Source organism: Palaemon carinicauda, chromosome 16 (genome assembly GCF_036898095.1).
Source record: "Palaemon carinicauda isolate YSFRI2023 chromosome 16, ASM3689809v2, whole genome shotgun sequence".
Taxonomy (NCBI): Eukaryota; Metazoa; Arthropoda; class Malacostraca; order Decapoda; family Palaemonidae; genus Palaemon; species Palaemon carinicauda.
Genome location: NC_090740.1, coordinates 67,722,778 through 67,739,605, shown reverse-complemented (window position 1 = coordinate 67,739,605; position 16,828 = coordinate 67,722,778). Strand labels below are relative to the sequence as shown.

The 16,828-nt window shown below is 53.4% G+C and overlaps 1 protein-coding gene and 1 pseudogene across 2 annotated transcripts in view; both read right to left on the bottom strand.

The window, feature by feature from the left end:
* LOC137655757 (uncharacterized) overlaps positions 1-16,828 on the bottom strand; it is a 488,837-nt gene that overhangs the window by 457,135 nt on the left and 14,874 nt on the right. The gene's annotated exons all lie outside the window — the stretch shown is intronic.
* On the bottom strand, positions 15,017-15,135 carry LOC137655942 (5S ribosomal RNA; annotated as a pseudogene).

The window sequence follows — 16,828 nt, the reverse complement described above, 5'->3', positions numbered from 1 at the left end:
CCTGCTCTTGCACGTGCCATGTTCTGCGTTTATGGGGTGAAGATCGTGATCTGGAAGTATGCGCTCCAGAAGACTCGCCAGGTTGTCCGTGTTGCGAAAACCCAACGGGAATCGCGGTCGAAATCGCCCTGGCGCTCGCGCGATGGTAAATCGTTGGTGCGAACGTGGGTGCACCCGTGCGCGGGCGCGCAGGCGCGTGGGTGCGAGAGCGCGCAGTCGAAAGTGTGCGAGGGAGCGCAGGTGGGGGCGAGCGCTGGCGGTCGGAATCCGATGGTGCGTAGGCGAGTGACGGCGGGAATCGCGCTGGCGCTCGCGCGATGGAAAACCGTTGGTTTGCGCGCGGGCGAACATGGGTGCGCATGTGCGCGGGCACACGGACGAAAGGGCGAGAGCAGGCGGCCAGGAGACCGATGGCGCGTAGGCGGGCGATGGCGCGTCTTGGCGAGCGATGGCCCGTAGGCGGGCGAAGGCACGTTGGCAAGCTATGGCGCGTTGGCGAGCGGTGGCGCGTTGGCGAGCGGTGGCGCGTTGGCGAGCGGTGGCGCGTTGGCGAGCGGTGGCGCGTTGGCGAGCGGTGGCGCGTTGAAAACGCTTGCACGCAGGCGAAGAATCGCGCGGGCGCGTAAGAGATCGCTGGCACGTAAGAGACTAGAGAAAATCGTCGGCAAGGAGGCGAAGGAAATCTTCTTGCCTGCGCCCAGATCTGGTAGATCGTGGGCGTGAGGGCGAACGTTGGCGCGCATTGCGCACATCAGGAAAGAGCGCAAATCTGAGCGCTGGCGTACAGAGAAGGAACAATCTCCTTGCCTGCGCCCAGATCCGGAAATCGTGAGCGCGAGAGCAACGTTGGCGCGCATTTGCGCACATCAGGAGGCGCGCAGGTGCATCAGGAAGGGGAGCGCCAAAGCGCGCTGGCAAGCAGGCGATCGTGGGCGTTCAGGAGACCGTTGGCGCCCATGGCGCGTAGCAGGGAAGGGCACGCAGATGTGCGCTGGCAAGCTGAAGAGAGCTGGCGCACAGAAGGTCAGAAGCACAGGTGAGCGCTGGCGACCAGAAGATCTACGGCGAGACTCAACTACAGGAGATCGTGGTCCACAGCAGGCGAGTGCTAGAGCGCTACTGCACGCGAGCGCGCAGGAGATCGTAGGCGCACAGGTAAAACCTGGCATTTAAGGGACTTACCCACACTGTGGAATAAGCCCCTTAGCCCCGAAGGTACCGGTGCCCGTTGTAAACGGGGTGCGTTGGCGCCCACTGCGCATCTGCGACCAGGAACGGAGATGAAGGCTAGAAGGTCTGGCAGGAGTCGGGGATCGCGAACGATATTCCAAGGGACAGAGAAGCAGCTGCAACGGTTGGTATTCGTCGAGGAGGGTCCTCTGCGGAGAACGTCGAATGAAGATGAAGACGACCTCGGACAGGTGCAACACCCTCCGACCTCCGAAGAGGAGTCTCTGATCGTGTACTCCCCCGAGGGGAAGAGTCACTGGCAGGAGAGACCGTTGGCATCAGCTGTCCCCGAAGGGAACTGAGCCCTCAGCAACAACAGCAGGAGGAGTCCTCCGAAGAGGAGTCTCTGTGGTGAACTCCCCCCCCCCCCCCCCGGGGGAGAAGCACTCACAGGAGAGACCATAGGGCTCAGCTGCCACCCGAAGAGGACTGAGCCTTCAGCAACAACAGCAACAACAGCAGACGGAGTCTTCCGAAGAGGAGTCTCTATGAGTGTCCTACCTCACGAACGAGAGAGGAACACTTCGTAGAAGAGACTGAAGAGGGGGGCCCGTAGGGCCGAAGGGTCAGCAAGTGACCTAAAAAGAGCAATCCTCTGTAGAGGGGCTCCTGCAGCTGCTCAGCCCCTTGAGCGTAGCTGCAGGTGCGACCGCTCAGCACCAAGGGCATAGTCGCACGAATTCCATGGTCCGAGCTTGCAACCGCTCAGCCCCTTGAGCAAGGTTACAAAAGCGGTCGCTCAGCACCAAGAGCATAACTGCCGGAGGACCAGGAACAAAATTAAGGTAAGAGAAGTTCTCCCCAAAGGGAAAAACTCAAACCCGGGCAGGGAACATCCTGAGAGTTCTAAGATGATCTGAAGAGCTGTCAGTCGTCACGGGAGCACTTCCAGGAGAAGGAGACAAGTCCTATAGGGGAGGCAGCAACAGCAGACTCCCCAGGCCCCAACAAGACAGCTCGCTCCGTTGTCACATTATGCAAACGAAAAACTAGATCGTTAACTGTGAAAATAAAAAGTAATTAGAATTACACAACAGGCATGTGCCCTCAACCCCACTTACACTCACGGGGAAGGGGGAAGGGGGAAGGGCGGAGAGCTGTAACAAAAACAGAATTATAACAATCATAATTATGTAATTCAAATAAGAATGTTCACTAAAGTAAGAACGAAAAAACCCCGAAAGGAAGCGTTCTACAAAAAGCTGAAAAGTTAACAAATACAATTAGATTCATAAAAATAATTGAGATAAAAAGTACGGCGTAGCAACTCCACCCGACACGGGAAGGAAGCTACTGAGAACGTAGTAAAGGGTGAACGACCTCAAGAGAGAGAGAGAGACCGTAGTCAAACTCGATCGCGACCCATGAAATTACACCGTGGAGGCCTGACTGCCGGCGGGCTACACAGAGATATCGTACACTACACACACAAGCACGAACACTGAAAAGGAAACTTACTGATTTCTATACTCAAATATATACATAAACATGACAAATACGTAGATAATTTGTATTTTTCCTAACTATACAAACCTTAGCTATTTACATGGGGTAATTACTTCGGCGTAGCTGAATGACGAGCCATAAGAATTTTAACGAGGGTTTACTACCCCTCCGCTAGTTAGCGGGGGGTAGGGAGGGGTAGCCTGCTACCCCTCCCCCTCACACACACCGGTGAAAGGCTCACTTTACTTAGAGGTAGGACTTATCTTGGGGGACAGGGATGAGGGGCAAATATGTGTAAATAGCTAAGGTTTGTACAGTTAGGAAAAATACAAATTATCTACGAATTTGTCATTTGTTCCGTAACTGAAATACAAACCATGCTATTTACATGGGGTGACTTAACCCTTAGGAAGGGTGGTAAGTCCCGGCCATACTGGCTTTGGCTTGCCCGGGGATTCCATATTCGAGCGATCAAGTACTCGGACAATAGGGAATCCCTGCTCCTCGCTGGCGGTTGTGAAACTGCCGCGGCCTACGTAAGGTGTGTGCGAAGGTAAAAAGTGACTTGTCCCAGGCAGTTTCCCTGGAGTTCCTCAGAAGGAAATCCAGGCTAGGACTCTCCCAATACCACCTCATCAGGGTATGGGGACATGACAGTATTACACCTAATACTAGGAACACAAGGAAGCATGGTCTACCTGCAGTGGTTTGAGGTCAGCTATGCAGAAAACCCAGGATGATGCTTTCTCAAAGGGAGGAGAGGATGAAGAAAAGAATAAGGGCCAGACAGATCTTTTCATTCATGCAGACTAACACCAGGTAACAATGCCCTCAACCTTCTGCTACTTGTCCATCAAGGAGCTTGAGGTTTAGACCAGCTGTTGTGAAGCCACCACAGGGCCGATAGAAATGTATCGAGCCTCCTGTGGGTCATGTCTTGCAGGTAAGGGGCTGAGAAGATGGTCTGATGCTTCAACATCCCCACTTGTAGGACCTGCGTCACTGAATGATGCTCCATGAAGGGAAGGGACGTAGCTACGCCCCTAACATCATGGGCTCTAGGGCGATGCGACGGAGAAGGGTCCGGATTCAAGGCCGGGTGTAACACCCTGCGAATCCGGGCCGAGATGGTGCTCCTGGAGACCCTTCTCTTCGTTTTCCAGGATCCACGAACGAGGCTTGAGCCTGGAGACGAACTGCAGCCGTTCTCTTAAGACGCCACCTCAGACTCCCTACCGGCAAGGTAGGATATGGTCTGGGTCATCTGCTGCAGGACAAAGACTCGAAACCTGGAAGGAGTCGAACAGCGGGTCCGGTACTCCCGGATTCTGAGTCTTGGCAACAAACCTCAGGGACGAACCTGAATGTTGCCTTCCCCTATCCCCCTGAATGGGCGAAGTCGTATGAGAGACCATGTGACTCGCTTGGCTGAAGATAAGCTATCAGGAACACTGTCTACCCAGTAAGGTGGTGATCTGGGGCCTTACATAGTGGTTCGTCAGGGGGTCTCTTTAGAGACTTGAGGACTCGAACCACGTCCCAAGGAGGAGGTCTCACCTTCGACTGAGGGCAGGAGAGGACAAGGCTCCGTATGAGAAGGAAGAGTTCCAGCGAGGGAGAAATGTCTATCCCTAGAGCCTGGAGGCAAGACCTAAGGCTGAGGGATAGCCTTTCACAGCCGAAACTGAAAGGCACATTCATCCCGCAATCCCACGAGGGGCTCCGCTATCGCTGGAAGCGGCATCGTGTGGAGGGATACCCTCTCCACGACACCGACCACAGTAACTCGCTCCTTCACCTGGGAGACTACTGCGGAAGATTTGCGCAGGTGTCCAGGCCTCCTTTTCGCAACTTGTTGCGAAAATCCTCTCTCTATGAGGAGATGCTGGGTAGACTCCCGGCGGGAAGATGGAGCAAGCTACGGCATTGCGGAGGATGATGGCATGTGGCTGCGTGAGTAACTGGTGACGGGGGGGGGGGGGGGGGGGGGGTTCCCTCGGAGGCTCCGTAAGGAGTTACAGAGAGACTGGTGAGCCACCTGCGAGAGGCCCTAGCGGAGCTAGGGAGGTCATTGAGAGACTGACCGAAACTCTGGTCCTGTAGAGTACTCTCCTCATCCGCCAGAACGGGGGAAGGCAAACACATCGATGTTGTCCCACCGTTGCTGGAAGGCATCCTACCAGAGGGCCTTGGGATCCGGGACCAGTACAGCGGGAGCTTGCAGCTCAGTGCTGTAGCAAACCGGTCCACAGAGGGAGCCCCACCGAGTCAGGACTTTGTAGGCTACTTGAGGATCCAAAGACCACTCGGAATGTAGTGTCCGTGTCGCACTGCTCAGACTGTCGGCGAGCCCATTCCTTTGCCTGGAATCAAGCGAGCTGCTAAGGAGACCGAGGGGAACTCGGACCATCCTGGTATCTCTACCGCAGGATGGGATGGCTGTACTGAAAAGTACCTCCCTGTCTGGGCAAGAAAGCCATCACTGTGGTGTTGTTGATCCTCACAACCACAGAGTAGTCCGCCAGGCTAGGTGGAGATACTGAAGTGCCAGAAACACGGTTTTCATCTCTAGTAGGTCTAGAGAAGGTACTTCCTGGTTCTGACCACCGGCCTGAGGACTCGTGGTTCAGAACGTGGGCCACCCCCATTTCTTTGACGCGTCCGAAAACAACATCAAGTTGGGGAAAGGACGAGAAGGTCCACTCCCTATTGTAGATCCTCGTCTGCTTCCCACCCCGGGGGTCCGTCTGTTCCGGTTGTCCCCTAGGGGTCCCGGCGTCCGGGGAGTCGTGCCCCCGACTCGCCACTGGAGAGAACTCATCCTGAGGCGACTGTTGGAAACCAGATGGGCCAGGAAGGAGAGACGTAACCACTTTGGGTTGGAGGGTCTTCTCATGTGGGGAAAGGTCTCGCGACCTTCCTCCGCCTTTGTACCCTGTTGCCTGAAGGGAAGGCTTCGTGAGATTGGTGTCTAAGACCAGGCTTGGGTATACCAGACTCTGAAAGGGCTGCGGGGAGGACTCCTCGAGGACCATCATGATCTTTAGAACTTGGCAAAGTCCGAGGAGCTTGTCCCGATGACGAAGAAGGGATGCCTTCGAGTCTGCTAGGATCGGCCAGTCACCCAGGAAACGGAGGGGACGGATGCCGATCCTGAGAGCCCGTGAAGAGATCAGAGTGGAAGTATCGGTGAACTGTTGAGGTGCTGTGAAAAGACCGAAGCACAGCCCTTGAACGGGTATATCCGCCTTCCAGGCAAACTCCAAAGTACTTCCTTGAAGACGGGTGAACTGGGGTCGGAAGTACGCATCCTACCGGACCAGTGTACACAAGAAGTCTTGTGGTCTCACCGCAAGACTGACCGCGTCTGCTGTCGCTATGCTGAACAGAGACTGATTGACAACCCTGTACAGAGTCGAGAAGGGAAGGAGACGATTAAGGAGGCCTCGGAACCCATTGGCCACCTCTTGGAGGGAGCGTATCTCCGACATGGACTGGACTTCTGCCCGGAGGGCCCGTCCCCTCACCGTTCCCTACCCAGGGAGGAGGGAGGGGCTCGATACAGACCGGGACTGTTGAAGGAGACAAGCTCGGAGAGCTGGCCCTCGGCCTAGTCTCTGGCGCTCTCCATTCCCTGAGACCAGGGCAAGGTGCACTGGCCCAAGGGAGCCCTTGAGAGAGTAGACGCGGTCCCGGACCGTATCCTTCCCTTACCGAAGAGGAATCTCTGAATTTGGGTCCCCTTGAGGATTTTCTTGAGGGTCAGAACCTGCCAGAACGCAAGTTCCGACCCCTGGAGCTACTCCTCCTGATGGACTGGCAACGAGGTCTCTCATCCCCGGAAGCTCTTCCTGGGGAGACTCGTAGACATGCCCCAAGGGTCCAACTGGATCCTGTCGGGTCCTTGCGGCAGACTGGGCCTTAGGATCCCTCCTAGGAAGGAAACAGGACCCCAGCGATGAAGGATGCAAGGCTTTCGCCCCCTCCGCACGAGAAGATTCCTCAGGAAGAGGCGGGGATTCCCCCTATGGAGTGATGGGGGAGAGGACCGGGTCTTCCGACCCTCCTGGGGATGGGTAATGCTCATCCACAGGGGAGGGGAGATGAAGTCTGAGGAGGGCTCATCGCCTGCGTAAGGACTCGCGAAGGGGCAGGATAGTCCTTGGAGGAGATACCATGCCAGGGATTCCTCTCACCCCCTTCAGGGGGAGAGGAAGCTGCTACTGATTAGTGACCCCAGTCAGAAGGCACAGGCTCATCGCCTGCATAAGCGCTCTGACGACGGCATCCCACCAGGGATGCCGACCAACCCTCGCACTGGAGGGAAGAGGATCGTTCGATCCTCTGGAGGAGTTGACACATGGGGGTTCACCCGTAGAGAATCTGCAATGAAGGGAGAAGAGACCTTTTGACCTGTCCAGAAACCTCCCCCCCTCTGGAAAGGGCACTGCTCTGCGCTGCGGGGGAGGGAAACGCGAAGGTAGCCTGACCGCCATAAGCCCTGATGTAATCAGGGCGCGATCACGTCGGAGAACGGTGCACCGATCACGCTGATGATCGCGCGAAAAGCACAGATCTGGGTAGCGCGTGAATAAAACATGCGTAGCAGTATAACCGCGCCCGCATGCACGTGTACCCGCGTGAGCGTATCGGCGCCCACGTGAACGATCCCCGCGCTTCTGCGCGTATGAAGATCGCTGGCGCTTGCGCGTGAAAGATCGTGGGCGATAGCGAGGGAAACCATCCCTTGCGCGAACGATCTTGGCGACAAAAGATCGCCTGTGCTTGAGCCGTCGGCGATTGCGTGTGGGAAACCATTCCAAGCGCGGAAGAAATAACGCTGATAATCTTCGGCGCCTACAAGTGTACGAAGATTGTCGGCGCTAGCGCGAGAGAAGATCGTCGGAGACAGTGAGCGGGAAACCATTGGTGCCCGCGCACGTACGATCTCCAACTATGTAAGACGATCGTCGGCGATTCGCGCGAGCATGGACGATCTTCGACGCTCACGCGTGTGCGAAGATTGTCGGCGCTCGCGCGCGAGAGAAGAGTGTCGGTGATCGCGCGCGGTTTCCCGCGCGCGGACGATCCGTGCGATGATCGCATGAGCCTCAATGGTCGCGCGCGGGAAACCATCCCGCGCACAGAACGATCTTCGGCGCTTACGCGTACTTGTGAAGATCGTCGGCGCTTGCGCGCCTAGCGCCGGATCCGAATATCGGCGGCTAACGGCCGTCGACGATTGCGAGCAGAGAACCGCGCGCGGACGGCCTCGTTGTCGCGCGCGGGAAACCATCCCGCGCCCAGAACGATCTTCGGAGCTTACACGTACTATGAAGATCGTCGGCGCTTGCGCGCCTAGCGCTGGACCCAAAGATCGCCGGCTAACGGCCTCGAAGATCGCGCACGGGATGACCTTCGGCGCTTATGCGTTACGAAGATCGTCGGTGCTTACGCGCTAGAGTCGTCGGCTAACGATCTTCGAAGATTGCGCGCGGGATGGCCTTCCCGCGCGCGGGCGATCTTCAGCGCTTACGCGTTAGCGCGTACCAGAAGATCGGCGGCTAACGATCTTCGACGAATGCGAAGATCGCGCGCGGGCGATCTTCAGCGCTTACGCGCGAGTGAAGATCGTAGGCCCCTGTGCAACAGAAGATATTCAGAGAGCGCGCACACGCGCTTGGTTGAAGGATCGGCTAACTCGTAGATCAGGAACTGGGATGTGTCCCTAAAAAGGAGGGCATCCCCTGAAGAGAACCAAGAGGCCTGCTTCAGAGCTGACGATCAACTGAAGGGCTGCTAAACACTCCGAGGAGTGGTCTCTGTGAGGGATCTTTCCCGCGAACGGGAGAGGTGTCCTTCGTAGAAGAGACTTAGAGACACCGCAGGCTGAACCGCTGGCGAGCGCCTGTGCGCTATCTCGGGAACCCCAACGGTGTGCGCAAATGCGCAGGGAACGTTGGTAGCAGCCTAAATGAAAAACTGGAACAGGGAGTCTCTGGAAGGCAGTCTCAGGAACAGCAGGAACAGCAGCTGAGAGCTAGCGCGCAAGGTAACATTGGCGCGCAGGGGATAGCTGGCACTTAAGGGACTTACTCACGGTGTGAGAAAGTCTCTCCTGCACCGGAGGGAGGAGCCCGTTGGATAACGGGGGCGTGGGCGCCAAGGCTCGTCAGCAGTCAGGAACGGATACAGCAGGCAGAGAGAGACCCAAGGTCTAACGTAGCCTGAGTAGTGAGGCCCCGAAGCGATAGTTGCAAGACCCCGAAGGGTCAGCGCAACGAGAAACCGAAGTTTCTCCGTCACTAATCACCGAAGTGTAGAAGTGACTAAAGTTACGAGAGCCCGAGGGAACTGGGTAACTAAAGCTCCGAGACCCCGAAGGGTCAGGGAAAAAGAGAAACCGAAGTTTCCCTGTCACTAAACATCAAAGTGTTAGTGACTGAACAGTAAGCTATTTCAACAGGAACAATCCTCCGAAGAAGAGTCTCTATGAGTGGCCTCTCTCGTGAACGAGAGAGGTGAGCACTTCGTAGAAGAGACTGGTGATGGAGCCCCCAAGGGCCGTGATATCAGCTGACGTAAACAGGAACAATCCTCCGAAGAGGAGTCTCTGTGAGTGTCCTCTCACGAGAACGGGAGGAGACACTTCGTAGAAGAGACAAAAGGAGCAATCCTCCGAAGAGGAGCCCTTAAGGCGGCCTCCCTCGCGAACGAGAGAGGTCCAGACTTATCTTGCAGCTGCTCAGCCCCTTGAGCATAGCTACAGAAGTGACTGCTCAGCCCCGAGAGCATAGTCGCTAGTACCATGGTCCGGCCTTGCAACCGCTCAGCCCCTTAAGCAAGTCACAAGGGCGGTCGCTCAGCCCCAAGAGCATACTGTAACCGCCTAAGGACCAGGGAAGGTAAGAAGGGAAGTTAACAACTACCCAGGAGGCGAACCTCCTTATCGTTCTAGGATGCACTGAAGAGCTGACAGTAGTCACGGGGGAACTTCTAAAAGAAGCGAATGCCCCTGACGATGTCCTAGAGAGACGGCGGCGACAGCAGACTCCCCAGGCATAAATATGCTTCGAAGGCACGCAACAGGCACGAAGAATTGGCATCGTAAACTGTAAAATAAAAAGAATAATTATTTAACAGGAATTCCCCCGGGTGAAAACTCCGAAGAGAAAACCCCGAGGGAAAGTAAAACATAAGAACGAAAGTAGGTATACGCCCTCCTCCCCCACTGCGGGCGAGGGGGGGGACGAAAACTTAACAAAAAAACAGAAATTATAACATTATAATTATGCAATGGACTTTGAATGTTCCAAGGAACACAGACCCCCGAAGGGATGTGTTCCCCGGCTGAAAGTTAAAAATACAATTATATTCATAAAACTAACTGAGACAAATAAAACGAAATAGCAACTCGGCCTGAGAAGCTATCGCAGGCGTAGTATGGAGTAAGAGGTGAACAACCTCGAGAGAGGGGCCGTACTCCACGATCATGGTGGCCTAGGAGTGAACGGCCGTGACCAAGAAGAGAATCGTGGTAGCCTGGCTAAGCCGGCGATACTCTCGTAAACGTACACAACACACACCGCACAACACCGAAAGCAAAGGGAACTTACTATTTCCTATACACAAAAATATATATAAACATCAATAATGTTTAAATATGACAAATTCGAAGATAATTTGTATTTTTCCTAACCATACAAACTTTAGCTATTTACATTGGGTTTACCTTTTAGCGCAGCTGAAATGGCGAGCCATTAGAATTTAACGAGGGTGTATTACCCCCGCGCTAGTTAGCGGGGGGGTAGGGGAGTGGTAGCTAGCTACCCCTCCCCCCCTCACACACAGATGAATGCTCACTTTCACTTAGAGGTAGGACTTGTCTTGGGGGACAGGGCTGGCGGGCAAATATGTGTAAATAGCTAAGGTTTGTATGGTTAGGAAGAATACAAATTATCTTCGAATTTGTCATTTGTTCCGTAACCGAAATACAAACCACGCTATTTACATTGAGTGACTTACCCCTTAGGTAGGGTGGAAAGTCCCCAGCCATACTGGCTTTGGCTATACAGTGAACCCTCGCTACTTCGCGGTTCGACCATCGCGGATTCACCACTTCGCGGATTTTTTTCATAACCCATGTATATACATATATCGCGGATTTTCCTGAAATATCGAAAATACCGCGATGTGACCGATGGTGCGAGATTGGAGAAAGTAAGGAAAATTGAATCATGATCGATTTTCAATATAAATGAAACTTTGAGGAGCAACAAAGATATCATTTGTTAGAGAGATAGAGAGAGGTAAGGAATGGGAGGTAGTGAAAAGTAGCCCACAGAGAGAGAGAGAGAGAGAGAGAGAGAGAGAGAGAGAGAGAGAGAGAGAGAGGGGGGGGGGGGGTTTAAATGTAATAACCGAAAAAATATGATAGGTTATAACACATTGGTGCTTATGTAATATCAACTGTATACTGTAGACGGTTTGAATAAGTTAAGAAATGGTATAAATGATACTTTGTTAGTGTATTCGTACACACTCAAGAGCGGCAGCTAGATGACCGCTGATCTAATCACAGCCAAAAGTAAAACAAAAAGAAGTCAACAATACTCGATTTTTAAAACACACCCGAAATTTAAAAACAAAAGTACACGCTTTCTTAATGTGCAATTAACTATTTAAAGAGTGGCAATTTTATAGAATAAAATGATATTTCCCAAAAAATAGTGGTTTGCTGATGAAATCGGATGCCGTATTTTTAGCTATGATTGAAATGGATGTAGACTCGGCCTAATTTTTTCGTTTCGTATTTAATTGACACTAAGAAAACTAATTTTAGTTTCTTCATCTAAATGTAAGTATTGTATAACACGAGGAGAGAGAGAGAGAGAGAGAGAGAGAGAGAGAGAGAGAGAGAGAGAGAGAGAGAGAGAGAGAGAGAGAGAATGAATCAGCTGTTGTAATCAAATGGCGTGTTTTTGTTTCGTGAGAATTTCATCACCACGACTATAACAACAACATACTGTACTGAACTTTACAGTATTATACAGACTACTGTAATATGATAAAGTAAAATATTTGTAATCTATTTTATATGAAATGGGGCTTTTTTTTGTTTGTTTAAAATTTACATTTACGTATGTAAAACAACTCTCTCTCTCTCTCTCTCTCTCTCTCTCTCTCTCTCTCTCTCTCTCTCTCTCTCTCTCTCTCTCTCTCTCTCTCTCTCTCGTAGATTGTTTTCCTGCTTTGCTACGTATGTATGATTTTATATAGATACGGTAAATAATATTTGTAATAACATATTCTATAAAAGCTTTTACTGTAATATCATTATTTATCACTTTCATCATGGCGTTAAATTCCTTAGTTTGTTAACTGAACGTACGTTATGACGCCGTCGTTTCAGGCGGCGTCATAAAGAAAACCATTTCATTTGGAAGTCGTAAGAAAAATTAAGTAAAACATTAGTAATAACCAAATCAACATACTGTACTGAATAATCAATATAATTGATGCAAAAACTAACCTATACACAGATGTGTAAATGCGTTTGTTTCTTCATTATAATCGGAGATAAACGTAAACAAAACATTGGTTGCCATTTTTTATCGTGCTTTTTAGGTGTTTAGGAAACGCATGATATAAAATCGCCTTTAATATTTGTGCTTGTTTTAGTTTATGGTGCTGTAGTACATGCATTAAGTGTTCTTTACATTAAAGGGTGGTTTGTTAACAGTACTACGTACAAGGGAAGGTTTTAAAAGTCCGAATATACATGTTAAATAAATAGGTAAATATGATGTCACTACTTCGCGGCCGCGTCTGGAACCTATCTACCGCGATAAACGAGGGTTCACTGTACCCGGGGACTCAGAATCCGAGTGAGTCGCACTCGAGAAAAGGAGTCCCTGCACCTCACAAGTTCCTTGCTCCGCAAGGAACCGTGTGGCCTACATAAGCTTGTGTGTGAAGGAAGAAGTGTGACCCGTCCTAGGCAGTTGACCTGGAGTTCCAGAAGGAACTCTGGGTTAGGACGTTCCCAATACCACCTCGTCAGGGTATGGGGGACGCGACAGTATTGACTCAATACTCGGAACACAAGGAAGCATGGTTTACCTGCAGAGGTTCGAGGTCAGCTATGCAGAGACCAGGATGCTGCTTCCCCGTAGAGGGGATGATGAAGAAAGAAATAAGGGCCAGACATACTTCTTTCGTTCATGCACACTAAAACCTGATAACAATGCCCTCAACCTTCTGCTACCTGTCCAAAAAGGAGCCTGAAGTTAGACCAGCTGTTGTGTAGCCACCACAGAGCGATAGAAAACGTATCGAGACTCCTGTGGGTCACGCCCTGCAGGAAGCGGGCTGCGAAGGTCATTAGACGCTTCCAGACTCCAGCTTGTAGCACCTTCGTCACAGAGTAGTATTACTCTAAGGCGAGGGACGTTGCGATGTATCCAACATCGTGCTGTAGGGCAACGTGACGGGGGAGGGTCTGGAGACAGGTCGAGATGAATGTCCTTGAGTCCGGGCTGAAGAGGTATACTGGTGACTATCCCCAGTGTCCTCCTTGTGCTCCCAAATCGGCTGCAACTGAGGACAAACTGCAGCTGTTCCCAAAGCTAACCTCTCGATTCCTTTACTGGCAAGAAAGAGAAGGTCTTGGGGCATCAGATACAGAATGGAGACTCGAAATCTTGAAGGAATTGGACCGAAGGGCCGGGACCCCCCAGATTCTGAGTCTAGCCAACAACTCAGGAGCGAACCTGAATGTTGCCTTCCCCTCTTCCTTAGAAAAGGCGGAGTCGTACGAGACCAAGAAGATTGCTTACACACTGGCCGTGACCAGAGTGAGCAGGAGACCCCAGGCGGAATATAATCCGAGGCCTGTCGTAAAGGGTCTTGAGAAGATCTCTTAAGGGACTAAAAAGTCCGAGCCATGCTCCAAGTTGGAGGTCTTCCTCCGACTAGGGCAGGGACGATCGTAGCTTTGCATGAGCGAGGAAAGATCCAGCGGGCAGGAAAAAGTTATTCCTTTAAGCCTGAAGGTCTGGGAAAGGCTGAGCGACAGGCTTCATTGCCGAGAGCGGAAAGGAGTTTCCTCCCGCCGAAAGGCAATAAGACCGTTATTGCTAGAGAAGAGGCCTCAAGGAAATAGGTATATCTCCCACGGCACCAACCACCGAAGACTCTTCACTTTGCCTGGAAGACCCCTGCAGATGACGCGACCTCCGTACCGCGACTGTAGCGGGTTGTCTCTTCTTGAGGAGGAGGCGTAGTGTCTCCAGGCATGAAGCCGAAGCGACGCCCCGGTTCGGGAGAGATGTTGCAGTGTGGTTGTTTGAGTAGTCTGCGCCGTGGGAGAAGCTCTCCCGGGAGTTCCGTCAGGGGAAGCAGAGGGTCCAGAAACCGTTCTGCGCATAGTCCCAGTGGAGCTCTCCCATTGAAAGGTTCACAGACAACCTGGTCTTGTTGAGACCCATTGTCCACAGACAAAAAGGAGGGAAGACGCAAGCGTCGAAGTTGTCCCACCATCACCAGAATGCAACTTGCCACAGTCTCGGGGTCTGAGACTGGGGGGAAGAACAGCAGAAGCTTGAGGTTCCAAGCTGTCGCAATCAGGTCCCCCAGACCAGGACTTGCTGGTTACTCAAGGTCAAAGACCCCCAGGTACACTCTCTCTACGAGGCTCTGCTCGGATAGTCGGAGAGAACATTCCTCTGCCTGGAATGAGAGAGCCAATGGTGGTATTGAGAGTATCTCAATCATCCCGGTATCTCTACTGCAAGATGTGAAGGTGTGAAAATGCGTCCCCTGCTGGTTAGAACACGCCAGAATCATGAAGTCGACGCGCACGGAGCGACTCGGCAGAAGCTGCAGGATCTGTAGAGGGGCCAGACTACGGCCCCTAAGCCTGTCTGAATGATGGAGAGGTATCCTTCAGGTCTTGACCATAGGCCTGGACCGGAACATGCCCCCCCCCCCCCTTTTCTTTGACGAGTCCGAGAACAGCATCAAGAATGTGGGGAAAGGACGAGAATATCCACTACCATCAAGAGGTTCCATAGGTCAACACCCATTGCAGGTCTAATAGTTCCGCTGGTCCCATAGGGGCCAGGAAGTCCGGTTAATCGTTGCCTGAAACCACCGGAACTTGGACCGCCCCACATGGAACTTATCCTGAGGCAACCGTTCGGACTATAGACGGGTCAATGAGGAAAGGAGAACTAAGAAACGTTCCAAGGTAGGGCTGAAAGCTCTGCTTGACTGAGAACAGGTACTGCGACTCTCCTCAGTCTTACCACAGTCAACTGAAAGGAAGGCTCGGAGGATGTGGCAACAGAATCTGGCATCCCCAGGTGGTCACCCATCCAAGTACCGACCAGAACCGACGTTGCTTAACCTCGCTGGACGGACGAGAAGCGGGGTTTCCAACGTGGTAAGGCCGTTGACTCAATATCATGGCCAGATACTCCAGATGTTGAGGCAGAAGAGGAGGCTCCAAGCAAAATACCATGAACCCATACTCATGGTAAGCATCCGGTAGCTTGTCGCAGCGCTGAAGAAGGTCGAACCCGAGCCTACCGGAGTTGACCAGCCCTCCAAAAAGCGAAGGAGGCGGAAGCCTGCCCTGCAGAGTCTGGAAGAAAGCGCCTTGGAGGAGTGAAAACGGAAGTCGATTTCCTCCGCACAGCCGTTGTCTAAGTCTCTGTCCTTGGGCACAAACAAACTCTTCTCAAGGATGGAAGGGTGTCTGAGGCTGTCGACATCCACAGATGAGACACCCGAAGGAAGCCCTCAGTCAGCGCGTCCAGATGGTACAACATCGAGCTTGTCCGCAAGTTAGATACTTAACGACGAAACGCCAAGGTGCCTGAGCCCGAGAGGAGGAAAGTACCCATGATCTTCCTGTAGCTTCCTTGAACCAAACCTCGGGCCGTAACCGAGGAGGGAAAGGACCTGGTAAGCCCCCAGAGGAAGGGGTAAGCAGTCACCCCTTGGCCGATGGAGAAATCTCGAACGGAAAGCCCCCCGCCAAAAATCCTTCCAGGGAATGACGGGGAAGGGCTAACCCAGGTTCTGGAAAGAGGAGTGTTGCTCAGACCTCCCTGAAGTTTCTTCCTATTCTTGCAAGTGCCATGCTCTGCGCTTACGGGGTGAGGCCGTGTTCTGGAAATACGCTCCAGAAGAACTCGCCAGGCTGGCCATGCTGCGAAAACCCCAACGGGAATCGTGGTCGCAATCGCCCTGGAGCTCGCGCGATGGTAATTCAAAGATTTGCGCGTGGGCGAACGTGGAAGCGCCCATGCGCGGTCACGCAGGAACGCAAACAAAGGTGAGCGAAGGAGCGCAGGAGGAGGGCGAGCGTGGTAGGAAGGGCGAGAGCTGGTGGTCGGCGAGCGATAACCCATGGACGAGCAATGGATACTGCAAGAATTAAGCCGACGTTCGTGCGAAGGAACACCGTCGGTTCGCGCGACGGAACACCGTCGGTTCGCGCGACGGAACACCGTCGGTTCGCGCGACGGAACACCGTCGGTTCGCGCGACGGAACACCGTCGGTTCGCGCGACGGAACACCGTCGGTTCGCGCGACGGAACACCGTCGGTTCGCGCGACGGAACACCGTCGGTTCGCGCGACGGAACACCGTCGGTTCGCGCGACGGAACACCGTCGGTTCGCGCGACGGAACACCGTCGGTTCGCGCGACGGAACACCGTCGGTTCGCGCGACGGAACACCGTCGGTTCGCGCGACGGAACACCGTCGGTTCGCGCGACGGAACACCGTCGGTTCGCGCGACGGAACACCGTCGGTTCGCGCGACGGAACACCGTCGGTTCGCGCGACGGAACACCGTCGGTTCGCGCGACGGAACACCGTCCGTCCGCGCGACGGAATACCGTTAGTTTGCGCGCGGGCGAACATTAGAGAGCATGTGCGCGGACACGCATGAGCATAAACGTGCAGGCACGTGGGCGAACATTTGAGAGCATGTGCGCGGACGCGCATGAGCGTAAACGTGCAGGCACGCGGGCGCGCGGGCGAGCGGTCGCGAGGGTGGGCAGGTGAATGAGCGCGAGTCCGAGGCGGCGAACGCAAGCGTTAGCGCGATGCCGAGGAAACGCGCTGCCGCGTGGGCGAGGA